General features: G+C 44.9%; 1 non-coding gene across 1 annotated transcript; it reads right to left on the reverse strand.

Moving 5' to 3' along the window:
• Nucleotides 1-23,025: 23,025 nt before the first annotated feature.
• On the reverse strand, nt 23,026-23,098 carry TRNAT-CGU (transfer RNA threonine (anticodon CGU)). The gene has a single exon. It is a non-coding gene; the product is annotated as a tRNA-Thr (tRNA).
• Between the last annotated feature and the right edge of the window lie 204 nt (nt 23,099-23,302).

Below are 23,302 nucleotides of genomic sequence, written 5' to 3' on the forward strand. Positions count from 1 at the left end.
GAGAGGACGCAGCCATGGAGGCCAGGCGTGCGAAAGCAAGAATGTGTATTAGAGAGGGTCGTCAAGAACATTTCGTTAAGCAAGGCTTCCAGCTTTCGTATGAGACTTCAGCTCCTGTTTGAAGTTCAATAGTACACAAGGAAATTCAGAAGCAAAAGTAAATGTATGTTACGTGGCGATCAAACAAATGGCAGTCGTACAATAACAAGTTTGACAGAGTAGAACTTTGGGCCAGTTGGTCTGCTCTTGGCTTTATCAAACATAGCCTGAAACGTCAAGCATGTTATGAGAATCGCAATACGCTAGTTTATAGATGGCAATGAAGCGTGCCCATCTATTCTAGATATACTTTCACAAAATGATTGATCAATTATCAGCACGATACTTATTAGAAGGAGCGGGAGGTAGCCATTACAAGAGACGACTCAGATGCAGGGCAATTACTTGGCGTTATTGATAAAAATATCGCCAGAAAAATTAGACAAACGAAGCTATTTGACACGGCCACCTTGCAGGGTAGCTCGCAAAGGGAAGCACTGTATCTCTCAAGAAAAATGACGTTGCCATCATTTTCATCAGCAGCCTGACTACGCCCACTGTAAGACAAAGGCCTCTAGCATGATCCGCCAGTCACCTCCGTGCTGTGCTTGCTGCGGTCACTTTATACGCGCAAACTTTCTACTCTATCTGCCCACCTAACTTTCATTCTCCCCCTCACCCGCGTGCCTCTTCTTGGAACCAAGTCTCTGATTCTTAATGACCAGTGGTTATCTTACACTCGGGCGACCTGCCCTGCCCGTGACCATTTAGCTCTTATTTGTGATTTAGACTATGATGTCCTTAACACCAGATTGTTCCTTAATACACTGTGCTCTCTGCCTATCTGTTAGGGTTTCACCTATCATTTTCTTTTTCATTGCTTGCTATAGAGTCGTCCTCAACTTAAGTTGAACCCTCTTTGTAATCCTCCAGGTTTCTGCTTCGTAGGTATGTACCGGTAAGATGCAGCTGTTATATACCTTCCTTTTGAGGGATAGTGGTGATCTACCATTCATGATTTGAGAATGTTCGCCGAATGTGGTCGACCCCATTCTTATACTTCTAGTTACTTCTACCTCGTGCTTTTGCTCCACAGTTACTACCTCTCCTCACAAGACGTACTCTTTTGCAACTTCAAGTGCACTTCTACCAAGTGCACTGCTACCTATCTCGAAGCATTGTTCGCTTCCGAGGTTGTTGTACATTAATTTTGTTTTGTACAGATTAATTTCAAGACTTACCTTTCTGCTCTCCTTGTCTAGTTCAGCAGTCATGAACTGCAATTCGTCCCCTGAGTTACTCAGCTATGTAATGTCATCGGCATAGCGCGGGTTACTAAGTATACTATTGATTAACTCTTATTCCTAACTATTTCAACTCTAGGTCTCTGAAAACCTCCTGTAAGCACGACGTAAGTACCACTGGGGAGATTGATTGATATGTGGGGTTTAACGTCCCAATCCCCACTGGGGAGATTATGTCCCCCTTTGTTACACCCTTCTTGAGTGTCATTTTTTTTCGCTTTCTTTATGGAGCACTATGGTGGCAGTTGATCCTCTGTAGATTTTTTCCAGTATATTTATATATTCTTTGTCTATGCTCTGATTCTGCTGTGTCTACAAGACTGCTGATCTTTCTACTGAATAAACTGACTTCTTGTAATCTATATGAAAGCTATGTATAGTGGTTGGTTGTATTCTGAGCGTTTCTCTAGTACCTGATTGATAATATGAATGTAGTTAATGGTTGAGTAGCCTGTTCGACATCCTGATTGTTCCTTTAGTTGATTGAATTTCAATGTTGTCTTGATTCTGCTAGCAATTACCTTTGTAAACAGCTTGTATACGACGAAGAGCAAGCTGAACGGCCTGTAATTATTCATGTCCTTGTTATCTTCTTCCTTATGCATTAAGACGATGCTAGCATTCTTCCAAAGTTCTGGTACCTTTTCTGTCAAGAGACACTTCGTAAACAGGGTGGCTAGTTTTTGTAACACAATCTGTCCTTCCTCAGATATTATGTTACCCGATCCTAACAAGCTGCTTCGCCTCTTTGCATTTCCTCCAAGGCTTTCGTTATTTCTTCTGTCATTACTGGTGGGACGTTATCTGGGTTATTGCTATAGTTCTTACATAATTTAAGAAAAGCGGGGTTTCAAATAAATATTGAAAATATACCCATGGATCTTAGTTGTTACCTCCACCGATATACGCACCACACTGTTGATAGGCCTTTTGTTTCCCTAAATAGAACAAAATGCATATTAATTGAGCCTTTAAAAAAATAACGAACATTGCACATTGGGCATTATATCTCGTATGGCTTTTAAAATTACGCTTTTTTATTTCTGAAGACTTTATTAGGTTTGAATGGCGAATCATGTGAAAAGGTCAGTGCTATTAGGGCACAGATTATGCAGTCTCTGGAAAGCAGCTTTGTTTTGTGTTTTTTTTTCTTAGATTTCGCTTAAGCACGGATTGTTCAATAACATTTAAGGCCCTTTATAAAGTCCAGAGAAACCATGTACTGTAGCGTCCAGTGTTGGAGGGAACCCTCAAATACACACCATAAATGTGGCTGGCCCTCTAACATCAAGTGGTTATGAGAACAATCTGCATGCACATCATCAGTGCGTGAAGAGTAGTGAGAACTTTCGACCACCAGTAGCGTTTGTTATATTTAAGCTACTATGTCTCCGTAAGATAGCCAAATCTAAGCATGCTGTGCACACAGGTGTTCCCTTTAACAGTGGACGCGTCTGTACACTATCGAGCAAATGTATTTAGTTCAATTTGTATTCACCCCAGCAAACTTCTGCGGAATCAAACCAGTGCACGTGTATAACTTGAAGTGCGGCACGCGAGTCACTTGTTCAAAGAGCAAGATAATAATTAGTTTCTCGCTCTCAATGCTCTGCCTGCACTCGATAAATTTGCGGCAACAAACTCGAACACTCGAAAAAACAATTTCCTCCCTGAGGCCAAGTCAGTGGCCTTCATTTGGATCAATTTGCATGTCGTGCGTAACAACCTCTGCCGCGAGCAACTGCGATTTATGCCTTAAGAATTTGCATGTCGTGCGTAACAACCTCTGCCGCGAGCAACTGCGATTTATGCCTTAAGCATACAGGGTTACATTAAGCATACAGGTATCCCTGTTGTTCGGATTCTTTCGCTGCCTCTGCTCTGCCCTATTGGTCCACAGGATAGTCTTTCTGAGGCGTTTATCGCTTCTGTTGCTGAAACTATCCTGCGGACCAATAGGGCAGAGCAGAGGCAGGGACAGGATCCGAGCAACACGGATACGTAGCGTTAAAGGATAGCCGTTGTTCCGTACGAACACCGAATATCACACAGGCTCAAGAAAATCAGAAAATGTGCGGGAGTTTGTGTGCTGTTCTCTGCACCGTTCAAATTAATCAGTCTCACCCAATTTACAAACCCCCTGAAAACGCAGTGTTCAACGGAATGTAGAGTTAAGCATAGGAACAGGTATGTGACATGCTCCCGAAAGTTGTCTATACGACCCCCTTTTCTTGCGGTGCTTATTATGCCAGAACGACTGGAAGGTGTCTGAATGATCGACTGAGAGAACACGCTAACAATGTTAGAAATGGGAAAGATGGTTTTCTTGCTCAACACTGTACTGAGTGCTACTGTGTGCCCCTTTTCATAGACACAGTGACGCTGTATAAGCACAGAAATGAGCGCACCCTAGTTATCGTCGAGGCTGCGCAGATGGCACGCGAACAGGTGTCATGCGTTAGCAAACCCTCCGTGTCTCTGTACAAGCCCTCCGTGTCTCTGTCCGACAAGGAACTAAGGTTCCTCGAAGGCTTCGGTGCGCCCAAGCAGTTATATCACTCTTACGTTTACTTTTCTGTTTCATTTCCTTATAGACTTTTCTTTGCCTTTTTCTTTGCTTTTGTTTTTTTCCTTACTCATGCATTCCTCTTTGTGCCACATGGTTTTTGTGACGTGGTTTACTGTCTCCTCTATATGTTTTCACGCTCTGCGCAAAAAACTCAGTTGGAAGTTAGCGCTCGTGTCCTTCTTGTCTCTTTGTCGTCGTTCTGTCCTCGCACTATAACTATCGTCATGTCATACCAACTGGCCCAAACTTCCACACTTCTGAAGAAGGAGCTGAGCTAGGTAGGCTTCATTGTTTTTTTTTTCATTTTTTCCGTTTGCGTCGTCTCTCTCTCTCTCTAGGTTTCTTGTGGTATCAATAAATAAAAAATAGATATATAAATTTCTACAAAAGAATGTATATGCCCATAAATGTACAGGCTTGAGCTTTTGCATGTGAGCATTGGTGCATGAGCAGCCTTTCACTACGTCTTGGATGGATGGATGGATGGATGGATGGATATGGCTGTACCCTTTAGATCGGGCGGTGGCTAGCGCCACTAAGCCGTAATACCTAATGAACCAAAAACTATATATTTTTTTCCTTAAAAAAAGAGTTTGAAGATTCGTACTTTGCAGTGAAGAGTTTAATTTTCACTCGTGCCTTGACTTTAGCCACCAATCAGATAACCTCCTTCTAGTTAAGTCTACCCGCTTAAAGTTTATTTTGCCCTCCCGGTCCCTAAACCCCAGTGCTTTGAAAAACTCTGCGCCATCATCCTGAACTATAGGGTGAAGCCCTTTACAGAACATTATCAAGTGTTCGGCAGTTTCTTCTTCCTCTCCACACGCACTGCATACTGTGTCTACCCCTTCGTATTTGGCCCGATATGTCTTGGTTCGCAGTACTCCCGTTCTGGCCTCAAACAGTAGAGAACTACCCCGAGTATTATCATAGATCCTTTCCTTGGCAATTTCCTGCTTAAACGTTAGATAGATCTCTAGTGCGGACTTCTTTATCATGCCCATTCTCCACATGTCAGTCTCCGTTTCCTTCACTTTCTTCTTAACCGATAGTTCTTTTTGGTTTGGCCACCTGCTGTTTTCTAAGTATTTACCAGTCAACTTCCTGGTTCGCTTCCTCCATTTTGTATCAACATTCTTCATGTACAAGTAGCTGAAAACCTTCCTAGCCCAACGCTCTTCTCTCATTTTTTTCAATCGCTTCTCAAATTTTATCTTGCTGCTAGCTTCCCTGCCCTCAAATGATGTCCATCCCATATCACCTTGTACTCCCTGATTTGGTGTATTCCCGTGAGCTCCTAAAGCAAGCCTACCTATTCCACGTTGCTTAATTTCTAATCTTGCTTGAACTTCTGATCTCATGCACAAGACCGCATTGCCGAACGTCAGCCCAGGAACCATGACCCCTTTCCATATTCCTCTCACAACATCATACCTATTGTAATTCCACAGTGCCCTATTTTTCATGACTGCTGCATTCCTGTTACCTTTAGTTGTCACGTATATTTCGTGTTCCCTCAGATACTCGGTCCCATTGCTTATCCATACGCCCAGATATTTGTATTTATCTGTTATCTCTAGCGTGACCTCCTGTATTCTAAGCTCACTACCTTCGTTGTCATTGAAAATCATGACTGCTGATTTTTCCTTACTGAATCTAAAATCTAACCTATCTCCCTCATTACCGCAGATGTCCATCAATCTCTGCAAATCTTCCTTGTTGTTGGCCATTAGCACTATATCATCTGCGTACATTAATGCTGGTAGTGCCTGATCAATAAGTTTTCCTTGTTTGACTAAAGAGAGGTTGAAGCCCAGTCCACTTCCCTCTAATTTTGCCTCTAATCCTTGTAGGTACATCATGAATAATAAGGGTGACAGGGGGCACCCCTGCCTAAGCCCCCGTTTTACCTCTACAGGCTTGGATACCTGCTTTTCCCACTTTATAACTACCTTGTTACCTTTATAGATACCCTTTAAAAGATTAGTGACTACATGTTCCACGCCTAGTGTGTCCAGTATTCCCCACTATTCCTCTTGAACCACGCTATCGTACGCTTCCTTGATATCCAAAAATGCTAGCCACAGGGGCCTGTGTTCCTTTTCTGCTATTTCGATGCACTGCGTCAGTGAGAACAGATTGTCTTCCAACCTCCTGTGTTTCCGAAACCCATTCTGCAGTGCCCCCAGCACCCCCTCATCCTCTATCCACGCCTGCAGTCTTTCCTTTATAATCTGCATCGCCAGCCTGTAGACCACTGATGTCACTGTTATAGGACGGTAGTTGTTTATGTCAGCTTTGTCCCCCTTTCCTTTATAGATCATGCTCATCCTGCTAAGTTTCCATTCATCGGGAACTTCACCATCGATTATTATTGTGCTCACTGCCTATCTCAAAGCCTGCTTAGACTTCGGACCTAATGTCTTTATCAGCCTAATTGGAATGCCATCTGGGCCTGTTGATGTACTACTAGGAACCCTTTTCTCAGCCCTTTCCCACTCTTGTTGTGAAAATGGAGCCATTGCACCACTTGATTCGTCCTCGTCTATTGTGGTGCATAAAGTACTTCTTTGTTGAAATTTTTCTGTCACTTTTGTTCTTATATATTCAATAGCTTCGTCCCCTTCTAGCTTAGCACCTTGGGCTGTAGTTATAAATCTCTGCTCTAGGCTCGTCTCATTTCTTAGGGAGTTTAGATGGTTCCAAAATTTCGCAGCTGCCTTTCTATCTTTTTTATGTACTTCTGCCAGCCACTGAGCTCCCTTCCTTCTAATCTTTTCATTGATCAGAAGGGATGCATCCCTTCTACAGCTTAGAAAGGTTGCCCATTTTCTTTCAACATCTTTTGCTGGTAGAAAAGCGCCATCTGCATTTCTCTGACTATGTAAACCCAGTAGTCTTAGAGCGTGTATTCTACAGATTACGATTCTATTTATTGTGTATCTTATTTTATGACATTAATCATCATTGTGATATGCTCTTGGGAACATAGTGATTAGGTGTCGTTCGGTACGTCTCAATATTACGTAATAACCAAACGCACCAAGAGTATTTCAGCTGTATAAATCTCCTAAATAGAAAACAGAACCAGCAATAATTGGACTGCACGTGCTGAACTTGATCTCACTTGTGACATAACCTGGAAAGTCACCACGATATCCAAGGATGTCCTATTGAAATACGCAACATTTTATCTTTTTTTCTAAATGTAAAAATTAGGTAAAATACCAAGTATTTTACCGAGGGCTCTTCGACGAGAGTTCGTGATCGGTGACCGTTAATCACTTTTGTGCGCTGCTTATGAACGCATTCGTTCGGTTTGGAGAAGACTGCATTAACCAACCATCTTCTGCTATATTGAGTGAGCATAGGTCTGAAAATTGTCGTGCTTACCTTCTTCTGTTTGAGCAGGCTGTCCACTTCTGCAATGGTCCAACACTTCCGGGTGCTTGCTTTGTTTCGAGGTGACTTGTGCATCACCTAATAAAACATATTAGTTTGAGTGCTAGTTAAAAATGATACTGACATTGTAAGGCTGTCCGGTAAATTCGTGTATCATTTGAAATTACGCGCTATGGGCAAGTAGAGCCAGCATACTGCAAGCTGGTAAAGTTACGCTTTTCTGAGACAGCGGCGAGGTAAGGCTCGCAGAAAAAGACTCGTGCACGCGAAATACTTTTCAATAAAATTCACCTATAGAGCCCTCTCGTTTGTCCTTTTCTGCGTATATTATTTTGCCACTGTAAGGCGCAAGCCCCCAAGAAGGCATTTCCGATTCGCCCAAGAAGGCGCACTCCACCGTAAGGTTACTGCAACCTCCTTTCATTTGTTCTGTGGCGTCCATTTTTATGGACACTTGACGGCTTCTTCAACTTCCTATCGGTAAAACACCTCATTGCGTGTCATAATGAGCAAGTCGGATGAAAAATTAAGGCAAATTTCCAATGACCAGCAGAGCTGCGTTGGATTAGCTAAGCAAAGGAGTAGCGATTCTTTAGCAAAGCCACGCCCAACTTTTAGCACCTAATTCAGTGTGTGCCATTTCTTTGTGTTCGCCTTGAGACTGTGCCTACCCGAGTTGGATTGCCTCTGCCGTGCCACTTTCTTTTTTTTCATATTTCGGTATCTCTTTTGTGTTTTTTATCTCTCTTTCTCGCGCTCTACTTCTATCTCGACTTCAATATCTCGCTCTCTCTCCCCCCCCCCCCTTTTGTTCACTGTCTGGGCTCTCGCTTGCACTTTTTCTCGCTTGCACTTTCTCTAGCTGATAGTAAGTTCCCCCAAAAAATCCTTACAACAACTCGATCATATTCTTCCCATAAGTGCATGCTCTACGTGCGTGGGCGCGTAGTAGTCGTATTGAGGTTCTCTTTCGTATCATGGGTACATGAATTTGAATTTCGCCTTGCCAAGAAAGTTTATTTTGTGTAAGTTCTGTCTTTCTTTGTCTTTTCCTACTCTTTTCTCCTTTCCACATCACCACGTTAGACACTTTGAACTTTAAAGGTGGAGGCACGGTTATGACAGTTAACGTTCGGCCTTAACAGATATTGCAAGCTTAAACAGTTCTGCTGTTGAAAAGAATCTTTGGAATATTCTTCGCTAAAGAGAGAAACTGTTTCAAGAATACAGGAGAGAGCTTACAAAGATGAACTAAACACTCGTCTTTACGACGCCTTTACGAGATAATATGGTTGAACATTGTACGAAAGTCGGCCCCTTTTTGGTGATATATAAACTTATGATCCGCGTGCAAGCCTTTAGTCATAATGCAAATGCGTATACTGACCATTCCGACAATCGCTAAAGGACACTCTGTGAAGTAGCTGAAAATGTTACTATATGAAAAAAACTATGCGTTATTGGCTTTTGATATGCATAGTGATCGATAAAATGAGGGTCAGACGAGCTGGACTTAAACTTCTGTAAGGCACGACCATGTTGTGCTACATATCATGCCAGTTAATATAAGAGCAATTACTGGCAAATCCGAGTTGGACGTGACTGCTTGCAAGTACGGTGGTACTTCTGAGGTGATTTAGGTCAAACAACAATTGCAAAAGGTATCCACTGGAGTTGCATAATTGTGCCAGGCAATAGATAGTAGAAAATAAGTTAGTAAAGAAAATTATCACCGTTATACAAGGAGGCAAGTTCTGGTAAAGCATGAATGCTCTTTTTTTTCCGGCACTGAAGCCATAGCATTCATTCTCTGTGACTTTGTTTCTTGATAAAACAGGAAGCAAGAAATACCGCTTATAAGAGTCAATAGTTCAGCCATGGCACCTGCGTTCACGTCAAGCCAATTTCGTTTCATTCTGCCGAATGCTGCTGTTCGGGTGGCTCAATTTCTCACCTCAGTTGATAACTTAGTGAAGGAGGTATACGGCTAACTGCTCTAGTTGAATTGATGTGAATAAAAAGTTAGTTATTCATGCATGTTAAACTGCCCCTGCACAAGTATGTCCAGTTTGTTGAGTGCAAGCACAAAAATATTATATTTACCTCCAGTTGTGTGCTGCATAAATGGCGAGAGGTCATCTGCTTCACTCGGCGTTGGCTGCAAGGGTTGCCAGGCAATCTCTCGGTCTGTTGCATTCTCGTTTACTAGAATGTTGGTAGTACACTAATAGCTGGCCTCTTCGTCTTGGTATATTTTCTCACTTTGGTAAGCTTTATGCTTAATTGGAAGAGTCGGACGTGGATCTGCTGCTAAGTGGTGGTTGAAAGCGATTATTTGCTGGTTATTTGCCTTGTTGGGCGGCAGGGTCTCTCTGACCTGCTTGACTGCATGACGCAGATACGGCTTAACTGCTTGGCGGTGCTCTTCTAACTGAGGTTTTCTCGCTGCCTGTGCATTTTTCGAGGGTTTCCTTGCATTTTCGTCTGCTGGCGTGTGCAGTAATGTATAAATCTCTTCGTTCCACTCTCCTTCGAGCAGCATGGAAGAAGTGTTCTCTGCTGATTGATCAGTTTTAGCTTCTTTTAGTTGTCTACCACCCGAAGACGGAGAAGGGTTGCGCTGTTCGCTGTCACGCATGTCCCGTGCTGGAGTAGTCGACACGCCCTTCAATTTACCAAGTTGCGCGGATGGGTCGCCCTGTCGCATGCCAGTCTTCGCCTGGGCGAGGATTCCATCTTTTGCGTTTCCATGATTTTCGCAGCGCGAAGCATCACTGATATTCTGCGCGGGAGCGCTAAAGCTGCTCGGCTTATGTGCGAACTGCGCGGACGCTTTCTGCGCTTGCAGTACCGCTTTTGTGTGACCAGGTTCTGCGTTTCTGGCGGCCTCACCACTTGAGGCATAATGAACCGTCTGTGCAAGAGCACTTGCGCCCAGTTGCGAGGACGTCTTTTCTTGCAGATGCGCGACTGTCACATGGTTCGCAGGCTTACTTCCAGCTTCCTCGGAAGTTTTGCCTTCAGATACACAATGAGTATTGTGCGCGGTAATAGCTGCCCAGCCAGCTTGTTGTCCCTGCAGAGTTTGCTGTGACCTCGCAGTTCCCGCGGGGGTCATTGTTTCTGTCTTGTAGCTCATCTCATCGGTGCGTATAGCTTGGCGAACTTCTGTGAATGACACCGTTTTTCTCGTGGTTATTTCGTTGTTTGCTTTCTGCATTACAGGCGACACGGATGGATTAAGCCATTCTACCACAGCCGGCAACGCGGCTGCCGACGTATTCATGCACCCTTGAGGGCTCGGTAAATGGTCGCCCACTTGATCGCGGCTGCTGCCAGGTTCATTTGGCGGTTGGGCTCTGGAGCAAGCGCTGACTTGACTGTGGTGGACGCGGCTTTGCTGTGGCTGAAAGCTTGGTTTCAGCTTTGTCAAGCTACACAGCCTGTTCTGCTGCGTCTTCTCGACCTTATTGTCACATTCTGAGACCACTTCTGAATCACCGATAAAGACTGTCACTGTCGGTGCTTCAAAGGGCACTTGTGGCCTATAGGGGTCTTGACAGCTTGGCCTTGTTTTCCAGGTGACATTGTCAATACCAATCTATTGTGAAAAAAAAGAAAATAAAAATGGTAATACAAATAACCACAGTCCTTATGCTGCAATATTAGAAATTTCGTACTTTAATCTTCTATTTGTTATCGCAAACACTGTGCCAGCGGGAGTTTATGTCATTAACCAGCAACCCTTCTCAATGTCCTTTAAATTTATTTTCAATTTACTACATCCACACATCCGTTTGAGTTTCTGTATTCACAAGTGCATGAAAGGGCATCGGAAATAATTCAAAACACAGTTCTGTAGACTGTTAATATTGAAAATAAGTTCAGCTTGTGAGTGATTCAACGAATTCGTGACGGAGGCATATATATCTTGAGACAATAACAACCGCATGTGGAGCTGCCTTATAGCTGGTCGTAATCTGAATAAACCTACTTTACTTGCTGTGTCCTCATGCACAGGCTTTTATCGGCAACGCCATTTGTATAGCAGCGCTTTCGATGGAAGTCTCGCATGTATACCTGTGAACTACATAATGCTATGCGCGTGCGTGCTTATTCCTATAGCGTATAAGTACGCGCATTTACAAATGGACACTTGGAAGTCTTCGCAAGCTAATAGTCTGGCTTTATTTTATTCTCTCAGGCATCCTATACTTGCATGAGCCTGCTGCAAAGAGAAACCAAATGCACGAGTTCGTGATATGTTCCATTTTTTCGTAGCGAACTTAATGGACTTTGGATCCCCAAGTGTCATGAGCGTAGGGATGTGCGTGTGTGTGTTGGCGGGGAATGAGGGGATTAAAACCCGCCCCCACTCCCTAAATAATTTCCCAATTTGGCTTGCGTATTTATGCACGCGCACATATAAACGAACGCATGAACATACAGGAAGTATACTTGAATCCCCTTCCCCCTGAAAAAAAAATTCTGGCTATACTTTTGTCTATAGTATTTTGTTGTTTTTTTTAATCGATAGAGTTTAAAGTCCCCATAATACCACAAGATAACGAGAGACGCGGGAATAGAGGGCTGTATAAATTTCGAGTGTCTGGTGTTTTTAAATGAGTGCCTAATCTATACAGACCTCAAGCATTTTCACCTCCATCGAAAATTCGGCCACTGCTGCCGGGACTCGATCCCGCAACTTTCGGGTCAGCAGTCGAGCACGATAACTCCAAGTGCAGTGTTTAATACTAACACAACACTGCCTGACCACATCGAAGTGTAACGGCTCCTACCAGGCAGCCCACGAGCGATCTTGAGTAAAATACTAAATCACTTAAATAAACAAACCACTGCAATATCCCAAAGTTTACAAATGACATCATTTCCATATTTTTTAGGAGATTGTGTTCCACTTGTCACTTGTTGAAAAGTGCGAGTCAATCTCTACTGCTTTGCTGCCCTGATATATCTGATACTAAAGGGCAAAGAGCATCGTCGAGGAACACGGCGACGTGATTTGAGACTGGCGCGTGCTTTTATTCCCTTGTTGTCCGCGCTTGGGAATGGTGATATTATCTTGTAAATTCTCTGTCTGCTTTCTCGTAACAATAATTTTGTTCACTGTCTGTATAGCCTCGTATCTCATTATGGCCTATCGGTCAAATAGGGTCAGCAACAGTAGCTTTGCATGTATATAGTTTTGCGTACATTTTTCATGCGCACGCAGGCTTGTAAAGTGTTTTTGAAAATGTTAGTGCCTCCCTTAGGCGGCAGCTAATTCTCTGCTACCGAGAATGTAAACGTTATTCCCTCCTTCTAAGGGCAAAAAAGCAAAGCGTACAGAAAAAAAAAGATAAAAGTATGTTCGCCTCAGTTCACAACCCTTCAACATGTGTACAGAGAGTGAGAGAGAAGTGGTTATAAGACGTAAGAGAAAAGTGAGCCCCGTAACTATCTGCATCAGGGTGCGATACCTCAACAGTACCTCTCAAGGGATGGGGTCAGGAGGGATTAAAAGGATAGGATTAAAGGTATATATAGAGAGAGATATGTGCTGGGACAGCGAGCGAGGACATATGAGGGGATTGGAGAGATAGGAAAGAAGAAACACAGTCACAGTAGTCCGAGGACGGGGCACCACTTGCGAGAGCTCTTGTCGGCGTCAGGAGATGGCGTAGGGCAAGCGCAGTAGGTCAGAGCTACGCTGTTGTCGGAGATCGGTGTCAGGAGATGACGTAGGGCCAACCCAGTCGGCCAGGGCTATGCTGACGTCTGAGATCGCGAGGGCACAACCGGTCGGCACGGAATCCAGTGAGCGAGTAACGACTATAACCTCCGCTTCCCATAACACTGATCTTAGTACTATAGTCCTTCGGTGGCAGTACACAAAAGTAAAAAGATATATTTAAGTTTCAGATAATTTACTATAATATAGTACAATGCAACATTACGGTGCTGTGTACAATATTATGAGTGGCATTTACAGGGGTTACTATTTCGGGTTTATGAACTTGCATTCTTGTGAATTCCATAAGGTCATCGAGTGCCTGTCTTTCTTCGAAATTGTTACGCGTCGGCCCAGTCACTGACATTTTTTCCTCCTCTGTAACATTCCTTCCCCTATCTTCTTCCCAGTGCTGGGTAGCGTACCGTGGTTTGGCCCTTGTTAACCTCCCCGTCTTTCTCCTTATTTTCTCTTTCACTCTTTCGCTATGAGTGGCCAGTGCCTCATTATATATACAATATTTATGGCTTATTACTATAGACTTTAGCGTTTCCGATTTGAGCCAGAAATAGGTACGTCGTGTTTTCTTCCGCCCAGCTTTTCGGTTTTATCTGGACACCAATAAAATCTAGTTTACCGGGAAGCTATACGGCAGCGATCGGCATGCTTAGTGGGAGTCTATGTGCTCTGACGTTAGGATATCGACGAGGTCAACGTCACTTGTTAGCATATGTCACCCAATAACCTTTTCTTTTCTTTATAAAGGGGCCCTGACGCACTTTGTCAAGTAACCATGAAATGAACTCTCTAGAATAGCTTATTTCCTTACGAACAAAACGGCGCAAAAATGGTAAAACTCTGTCCAGTGCGAGTGGAGTTACAAAGAGCCGTCGTATTCTGCGATTGCATTCTCTCTCGTCCCGACAAAAGCGCAGGAAGCTATGCAGGGAGGGATGGCAAGTGCAAAAAAAAAAAAAAAATGTCACCAGCACCTCGTGACATTTAGTTCCTTTTTTTTTTCTTCGACTGCGTGGCTTTTTCAGTGTGATCGTGCGCGCACGCGTGGACAAGTCGCGGCATCCCGCGGCAATCTCTATAACGACTGAGCGCCGCGCGTCATGTTCAAATCGGTCAATGGCTGATAGATGAGCTTATTAAGAGTAATTTTTGGGCTTATTCAGTGATTTGTCGGGAGAACAAGAAGCAATTTTTAGCTGATTTGATAATTTATTGTGAATTCCAGGCCGTGTGCTGCGCTCAAATATTTGGCTCGCGTGTTGTCGGGAGCCTTTACTACCGATCGGCAATGCTTTCTGACCAAGCTCAAGAAGTGTGGCAGGGCCCCTTTAAAGTCAGTTTTGCCTAGCATATCGATGATCCCTGCAGACTTCACACTGCCGCCATATACTGACGCTAACGATAAGTGGTTTTCGTGGAGTTTATTTCTTTTCTATGTCAATGTTCTTTGTTGTAACAAAATGTTATACAGTATGTATACATTTATTGGCACAAAATAAAACCGCATTATTTTTCAGCTCTAGGTCTAAATGAACGTATTTGTAATTCTTTCGTAGCGCCACGCTTGACCTCCGCCCTTGAGAAGCTTTCTTTTTTCTAAAACTGTTATCTTGTATATTGTTTACAAGCACGGTTATAGAGAGCAAGAAATTAAGTCAAAGATTGCGTCTACGGCATATGTGATAAGGTAGTCATAAAAAAGAGAAAATGACCCTCCACTCAGTCAACCGAGCGCCTCCACTCAGTCAACATGTCGATTGATATGTGGGGTTTAACGTCCCAAAAACCACCATATGATTGCGAGAGATGCCGTAGTGGTGGGCTCCGGAAATTTCGACCTCCTGGGGCTCCTTAACGTGCAGCCGAATCTGAGCTCATGTGCCTACAGCATTGTGCCTCATCGGAAATGCAGCCATCGCAACTGGGACTCGATCCCGCGACCAGCGGGTCAAGTTTGATTGTCGAGCTGTTCTTTAGCCAAGCGCGTCCCCCAGGCATGTTTGTGGGCGTATGTCCTGTTTCAAACAGGAATTCGTTCCACCTAGAGCATGGACGATTCCATTCTCGAAGGCAGCAAGGGTGCCCATGCAGAACTCTCGTGCTGCTCGTTTCGCTTCTATCAAATATTGCACATTAATATAAGGACAGGTGGCCACTAGGGGCACTCGCATCATGGCGGCAACGCAGCTGTGGTTAGATACGTCGTGAGTGCGGTGAAATATAATGCGAGACATCGTAGCCACGTGGCGATATCACTTTTACTTGTGCGTACATGTGTGCATAGTCTGTGCGATAGCTGATAGATTAATCGTGCTGCACGACTTGGCTACTGCTTCTTGGCAAGAGCAAGCGTGGTGGGCATACCCGATCTGTGGCGCGGGTGTCTGTCAATCAAGGTAATTGACGTGTGAACTTGGATACAAATTCGTTGATTCTGAGAAGGCCTCAGTTCAACTCGTAACTGTGATGGTGTCGGTGTGACTGTAAAGCGTTTGAAGCGGTGAACGCTAAGCGGCAGCTTCTTTGCATAAAAAATAATTTGGTGAGCTTGCAGTATACATGAGAGGAGCTTCTGATAACCTACAGCTTCTTGCGTCTTTTTAATGTTGTTCGTCTACTCATGTACATCGTCGGCTTCGAAGTGAAGACCACATCAGCTCTGTCTCAATTTAGTTGTACTAAATGACTGACGATTAACTACAATTACACTGAGCTGCCTTATCTTCATTGATAAGGCGTTAATTATAAGGCGATCATCTCAAGTGCAATTAGCGAGGCCATGATCAGTATGGTGCTAATAAACGTAATCCTGATTAGTAAGATACTAAGTGTTATCGTATCAGTAAGGGATAATTACCATGGTTTTACTTAACGTGCTCATGAATAAGATTGAGTTAATAAGCATAGTTTGGTTAGCTCATCACCTAGCATGCTTTAGGTAGCATAGTTCTATAGCTTCAAATGCCTTCATGAGCTCGGTTTATAAGATGTGGCGTAATTACCTCAGCCTTACAATGACTTGGCATAATTAGCTTGGTCAAAGCATGTCCTGGCCTAACTAACCAAGTATATAGTCCAGCCAAAAAAAATCACAGAATTTCCAAGGAGTGAATAATGATGAGTGGGACGAAGCTTCGGAGGGTTTTATTGGTAAACCGTGCCCCGCCGCGGTGGTCTAGTGGCTAAGGTACTCGGCTGCTGACCCGCAGGTCGCGGGTTCGATTCCCGGCTGCGGCGGCTGCATTTCCGATGGAGGCGGAAATGTTGTAGGCCCGTGTACTCAGATTTGGGTGCACGTTAAAGAACCCCAGGTGGTCAAAATTTCCGGAGCCCTCCACTACGGCGTCTCTCATAATCAAATGGTGGTTTTGGGACGTTAAACCCCACAAATCAATCAATATTTGTAAACCGTGAATTGTCTGTCTGTCTGTCTGTCTGTCTGTACGTTCGTCCGCTCATCAGTCCATTCACATCTTTGTCCGTCCGTCCGCACATGCTGAGTGAGTCATGGAACTATAGGAGATCATGTACCGCGAGCTAAGAGGAACAGACCCGCTGCTTAGGAATTTCGCCCCTGATAGCTAATTAGCCGGCCGCATATGCTCGAGTGCTAGCGGGTGAAGACAACAAAGACAATGTGCACCGGCCGAGCAGCGCGCCATAATGTACAGGCTTATGATGATTAACACGTGGCCTCGGATTTAGCTGCTTTCGCGATCTTGTAAGGCAATCTGCTGGTACTGATCTCCGAGCCCACCATTCGATTATTCTAAAACATACTTATTGCGAGCATGAAAAGCTTCAAAATAAATTTAAGCATCAGGTGTCTCTAAAAATATCACCAGGAAAGTTTGTGACACTTTATTGCATGAGTGCACTTCAGCACTCGCCCCGCCGCGGTAGTATATACTCGGCTGCTGACCCGCAGGTCACAATATCGAATCCCGGCTGCGGCGGCTGCATATTCGATGGAGGCGAAAATGCTGCTGGCCTTTGTGCTTAGATTTGGGTGCACGGTAAAGAACCTCAGATGGTCGAAACTTCCGGAGCCCTCCACTACGGCGTATCCCATAATGATATCGTGGTTTTGGGACGTTAAACCCCATATATCAATCAATCACTTCAGCACTCACTGGAACAAAAAACGAATGAAAAAAGATGCCTCTGGTTTGAAAACACCGCCCAACTTAGTCGATCGTCCTTGACGCGATGACTAATTTTATCATAACCAATGAAACGCCTCAGCGCGCTGAGCGGTGTATTTGAGTTATTAGTATACTGTTGGCTCGTTCATAAGGGGATGTCGCCAGGGCTCTGGAAGATCCCGAGTTTCGCCCAACTCGGGCGAAACTCGGCCGATCCTCCACAGCGCCCCAGGCATGATTTTAGATTCACATTCCCAACTTCAGCGTTGAGCAACGCTCGAGGTAAGCATACGGTTACTGCCGGCGGCACTCCAGTGTGACGGCTGCAGTGTTCTGTGCAGAGGAAACGCGTGTCGGCATCTTCCTTTGTGGCGCACCGCTACACGCTATTGTATAGAGCTTGCGGCCAATGAACTGAGGGCGAGTTTACATGCTTCGTGCGACGCGTGTGCGGTCGATCCATCAGCTGTTCCGGAAATCAGAGCAGGCCTGCTCGTTGGTGAAGTGTAGCGGAAGAAATATGCATGAAACAGAATTATCTCTCGCTTGCATTTTTTATTCAGTTATGTGTGACCCTTATCGCCTTTCACTGGAGATTCTCTTACCAAAATTTTCGTCATTAAAGACAATGAAAGTTAGCTAGATATTAGAGTTAAAGTGCTGTAACATATACGAGCACGGCCAGCACCTGGCCAAGCATGAGGATTAAGAAACAGACGGTCTAAGCGAACGGATCTGCAGTGTGAATATTCGAGCAGGCTGCTGCGTTACGAGCGCGAGTGCTTCTGCTCTACGAGTTCCCGTGAACACTCGAGTTCTCAAAGCGCTATACGTCGCCTGTCCCAGCAAGTCTTGTCGATAAAACAAACGGTTTCATGTAATTGATTAATTTCATCAAATTAATGCTATAACTACTTAGTGGCACAAATGATGAGCACTAACAGATAAAGATGCCGATTGGATGGTATTAGAATTAATTGTAGTGTAAATGTGAAGAAAGAAAAGTAGAAGAAAAGGTAACTTGTCACTGGCAGGATCCAAATGTGCGACCTTCGAATTACACGTCTGATGCTATACGACTGAGCTACGATGGCGGTCATCCCTTCGTTCAATTTATTGGGTATACATGTGTACTTAAAAGTGGGAGCGTCAGTCGGCGCTGCCTGTTGCCATTGCGGCGAGTGCGGAACACTCTTTTTGCCCGTTGGCGTCACGCATAGCACGTGATCTTATTAGGAGCTGGCAGCTGATGAAAAAAAGCCGCCCGCATCCTTCCACAGGGGAACTCTAGTAAATGCGTCGCAGTGAACTGGGGGTATCGCGTGAAGGTTGCATAATTGAGTATGGTTTCAGAATGCCTAATTGATATTTCGTCTTTACTCCTGATTCATTGAACGAAGGAGAAGAGTTGCCTTCAACGAGTGGCGGGACGCTGTGGTTGTGCCCCACTACTGGTGGAAGGTACTGCTGCTCCCATCGCATGTACTCGAGTCAAGCAAAGCGCCAAGACAAGGGAAAGCCAAGTAAAGACGCCCTTGACTGAATTCCGAACGCGCGATGCAGTGCCTGCCTATAGGGGTGGCCAGTGAATGGTTTTGAAGCGCGAGCTGTCGGTTCTTTACTAGCAGACGCTGCCTTCGTGGGCCTTGCGGAGGGAGAGGAGGAGGGGAGTGACAGTTGGCACGAGACGCGAGCATGTGTATTAGGGATGTGGACGGCGCCGCCGACGCCGGATCCGTGACCTCGCGCGACTAAGGAATGCTCCGCATTTGAATTACCTCTCATAATACCTGAAGGCATCTAGTCAGCTAGAACAAGACTCGCGATGAATGAAGAAAAAGAGTGTAAATTTAAAGGCTCGTTTTTTTTTGTTAGACACGATAATACATACTACAAAAGAATTGAATTCAATCGGGAACTCTATGAAACAAAGCACTGTGCTATTAAATGTAGATTGTACTCGTTTAGTATGGAAGAATTCATTTTTGCCGAACCGCACGTAGAAACGCTTCCTCCGTGTTATACCGATTTATCACACATCGTATCGTTTGTGCGCAGCTAATGAAACCGACAGGGAAGTCAAGGAAAGCACAGGGGCATTAGCCGTGGTTCTTACCTCTAATTAATAATTCGAACCTAAATTGAACGAAAGTCAACTGGACGAAAAATCATGGTTCCCTTATGTTCGATCCGTACGCACAAACTTGGAAATACGTAATTCGAAGTTGTGGGTTCGGATCCCATCCGCAAAAAAGGCGATTTTTTGTCCACGTAAATTCTTTAAATTCAGGTGAGAATCATTACAATACATTTAAGAAACCACATATGGTTACGTCGGGTGACCCAATTTCGCGTTGGCTAACCGGCCCCAGCCCCGCCGAACTACGTGGTTTGGTGACCACGTACATAATGTATTTGTCATACAGTGATCCACAGCTGAGCCACGAATCTCCGTAAATATCAATATCGGTCGCTCATTTACGCACTTCTACATACGCTTCGAAGAATCCTACATGCGTCTTATTGCGTCGCGTAAGATAGTGACACCACTTGAATGCCGGAAGGCCACAGCAGAAAAGAACCTTCTGTAAAGCTGTGTCTGCTTCACGGTACAAGCAACGCTGTGCTTTCGATAGGTGCCCTTTATCTGTGCACAAAGTGCTTCCGTCCTGGTCCTGCTTCAACAAACAGAGGTTGTCTCTCGAGAAGCGCTGTGAGTTTCCTCGAAGACGGCGGACCGATCAATTCCTTTTGTAGAGTCGTTAACGTAAGTGTTTTTTTTATTTCCTGTATGTACCATTACCTCTGCATACTTGTGCCATTTATACTTTATATTTTCATGATTCTTGTTATAGTTTTCTTTGCGATCGTTTTACATACCTTCAATTTTCGGCAAAGCCGGCCCCACTTGTGGCCAAGCCCCAATTTTTATACTTATTAAACAGAGAAGGAAGAAAGGGTACCATGGTCAAGGCGATAACAGCGTGTGATATTATTCAGCGATAACTCGATCCGGCTCAGCCCGATATACAAGCAGTAAACAAACTCTGCTATCAACATGACACGCAGGTAAGTCTAGCCCCACTGGAGCCCGCCATCCGGGTAGAATTCCCGGCTCTTGACGGCGTAAAACACACGAGATGTTCACCACGGTGGGCACCGGCGCTTGCGGCAGTGCGATTGCACAATATTCGTCGTTTAATTAAGCTGAAATTTAAAGGACAGCCATCTATACCACGAAATGTTTTTTGTTCGTGCGAAATATAGAATATGCTTGTGTAGTGGAGAAAACCTTTGCGGACAAATGGACATCGCCTGTCGTGCTTCTCCGAGCAGCAGGAGCCATGTTTCTTGGTGTTGTCTTGACATATTCCTATAAATGAGTACACACACGCACGCACATACACACACATGCATGCAAAAACACTCACAGGCACACAGACATGCACACCTACACGAACACACACACAAGCATACACACCCGTTCCACACAGACACGCACACACACACACGCACATACACACACATGCACACACATACACCCAAACACATGCACACGTTAACACACAGGCACACACAAGCACATGCACACAAGCACACACACACATGCACACACACACAGCATGCAGCGCATCGTACTCTTGGTGGGCATCCGAATTATATCATTTATGACACATTAAACCCTAGATTTTTTCTTGCTCCTCATGAAAACTGGCACAATGTCGTGAGTTGAGTATGTTATGGGATAGGCTGGTTTGGAAGCTTACATTTGCGTAGCAGCAAGGCTTGGTTGACTGTTGTCGACTTTTCATTATGTTCATTTACGACGGTGCTGCAGCTTGGGAATCCTTTGTAATTGAGACTTGTTGTGATGGCTCGCCGTGTTTAGCAGCGCAGATGGGTTTAGAAAATTCTTACGTGCACAGAAAATGTGCCGCCCACGATTGACCATTGCTATAGGTATCGCCTTTTATCTTGCGAAACGTTTGCATGAGTCGCGAGTGAACACCAGCCACCGATGCCCTTGCACACGAAGAGCGAACACCAGACATTACGCGTGTGGGACTATAAGGACCAAATACATACAGCTTGTCGCTCGTTTTCCTTGTCGATCATTTGCCGACATGCTTAACCAACATTATGTGCGACAACGTGATACAGGTTGGCATCACAATGTTTGCATATAGGTGCCCCGTTTTCACACACACATAATTTCTTGCGCAAGAATAGCTCGCAAAGCGAAATCGACCGGTCCTGTGTGGCGGAATATGTATGCGGCGAAGCGAACAAGTTGAATGCAGTGGATGCAAACGGCGACTTTCATTCAATTCGATTGATTGATTTGTGGGGTTGAACGTCCCAAAACCACCATATGTTTATGACAGACGCCGTAGTGGAGGGCTCCGGAAATTTCGACCACCTGGGGTTCTTTAACGTGCACCCAAATCTGAGCACACGGGCCTACAACATTTCCGCCTCCATCGGAAATGCAGCCGCCGCAGCCGGGATTTGAACCCGCGACATGCGGGTCAGCAGCCGAGTACCTTAGCCACTAGACCACCGCGGCGGGGCCTTTCATTCAATTCGGCGACTTCCATTCGCCAGCATTAAATATTTGCGACGGCGAAAAGCTGTTGCAAATGTCTGGCCATTCGTCGGACAGCCACTTCTCAATGCTGTTGTTGCTTCTGGTTGCCCCACTTTCACCCGAGAAGGTCTTCCCGACGATGCCGTAGCGATTTTTAAAGCGTTGCTGCCATCCTGTGCCACTGGTGAAATTGTCTTCACCTAGCGCGGTATCAAACCACTTTGCCTTTTCCATGAGCATTGGGCTGTCAACAGGAATGTTTTTTGCCCGAGTCTCCAAGAACCAGGCGTACAGGGCTTTCTCAACCTTATTGTATTTCGCTGCACGCACGCGACACGCTCCAGAACGGCCGCAGTGCGTTGCCTTCGCCTTCACATCAGCTTTGTGGCGCAGTATTGTGCTTAAGGTGCTCCGAGGAATTTCGAATTCCTTGGCAACCGACAACTTCTTTTTGCCGGCCTCCACCCGTCGAATGATATCAGCCTTTGTTGAGAAATCCAGCTTCTTACGTTTTTTTGCGTCCATGGCTCCGAAACGCGTGACCCGGCGCCGCAAAAACAAAACAAACACACACCACACTTCACGAGTTTCGCGACGGAGCCACCACTGCCACTTGCCAAGCGGCGAGAGCGGACCACTCCGCCACTCAAGCAAACAGGCTCAAGCGCGCAGAAACTGGATTTTCCTTCCTCCTCAATTGTCTCTCACCCTCAATCTCTCGCCCACGTTGTTTACCACGCGGCTGAGGTACTTCTAGTATACTGTAGCTGAGGTGTCCAAGGTCACTCTAGCGACGCGACGGAGCCTCTCTTTCACCGAGCGCGGGAGCGCGCACGAGAACTCGTCGCCGGAACCTTCCCAGGAGGAGGGGCGAAGCGCACTTGCAGAGGCGCTTGACGCGCGGGAGTGTTCGAAATATCGCATGTGGCGGTGACCGGGAGTTTGATACACGCGTACAACTGCGCTATACTTTTGCATGAGATTTCCAAGGGGATGTTTAGACTGTTCGATATATACAATAATTAGATATATACGGGTTTGGTATATCCGTGATCGACTGTATATATATATATATATATATATATATATATATATATATATATATATATATATATATATATATATATAATGAGATATAACAGACAGTAATGCCAAGGAATGCACAGGGGAAGTTATTAACATTAATGGAATGTAAATGAGAAGAAAGAAAAGTGGATGAAAAAATTACCAACTGTAAGCAGGAATCGAACCTACGACCTTCGAATTACGCGTTCGATGCTCTAACCACTGAGCTATTACAGCGGCACTCCCTCCATCCACTTTTTTGGGTTTATCTGTGAATTTAGAAGTAGGAGCGACAGTCAGCGCCATCTATAAGCCAAACAACGAGCGTGAAAACACTCTTATGCGCATGTTTGGCGTCACGTAGCACGTGAACTTATTATGAGCGGGCAGCTGAATAATTGTCCCTCTTATACAACCTAAACACACCAAGTCTGCCAGTAC

This window comes from Rhipicephalus microplus, chromosome X, assembly GCF_043290135.1.
Source record: "Rhipicephalus microplus isolate Deutch F79 chromosome X, USDA_Rmic, whole genome shotgun sequence".
In the NCBI taxonomy this organism is placed as follows: domain Eukaryota; kingdom Metazoa; phylum Arthropoda; class Arachnida; order Ixodida; family Ixodidae; genus Rhipicephalus; species Rhipicephalus microplus.